The sequence below is a fragment of the Malania oleifera genome, chromosome 7 (assembly GCF_029873635.1).
Source record: "Malania oleifera isolate guangnan ecotype guangnan chromosome 7, ASM2987363v1, whole genome shotgun sequence".
NCBI lineage: Eukaryota > Viridiplantae > Streptophyta > Magnoliopsida > Santalales > Ximeniaceae > Malania > Malania oleifera.
Window position 1 is genome coordinate 19,281,970 of NC_080423.1, and position 753 is coordinate 19,282,722.

Below are 753 nucleotides of genomic sequence, written 5' to 3' on the forward strand. Positions count from 1 at the left end.
CTCAAAATCTTATATTATATTCTGGTTCTGTGAAGGAGCCTTTTTGGTATGAAGTGTAATTGAGTGGGGACAGACCCGCTGGTGAAGCCAACTCTGCTAACTTATGAGCTCTGTGCTTCTGTTGGACTACTGATATTAGAGGATATTAAGCAAGATGTGCATCAATTTTGAAGACTAGTTTTGCTTTGATTCCCATGAAGCCATAAGGGAAAGAATTCTTTCCATCACAGGTGAGAGGATCGTTTTCTTTCGATATATCCTGTAGATTCTCTGTCGTGTGCGCGTGTCTACGTGTATATAAGTTTGTATGTGTGTATGTTTACACGAATATATGTGTATATTAATTTCATGTTCTAAATTGTATGTTTGACATAAAAGAATAGAATAGAATCGAGTAGAATGAGACTAATATATCTTGATTTTGTCGCTCTAGTCAAATTATCATTATATTCAATTTCTATCACATTTTCATTTATTAAACCGAACATGATATAAAAGCTTTGGTACTTAAAAATATTTTAAAAATTACGAACATTTATATATTCATAAAACAAATTTTAAAGAATTTATTAACCCTATTTGTATAGGATTAAATCCCTTACCAGCCATTAAACAATGCCTTTTTGTTTGGGTCCCTTCTTGTGGGTTAACGTGACTGTTGATCTTTAAATTGATTCAAATGTAGTTCCCATTTACTCTTATATGTTTTTTTGGAACATGATTGGTTCAACTCAAACTGACTTTGTCCTGTCC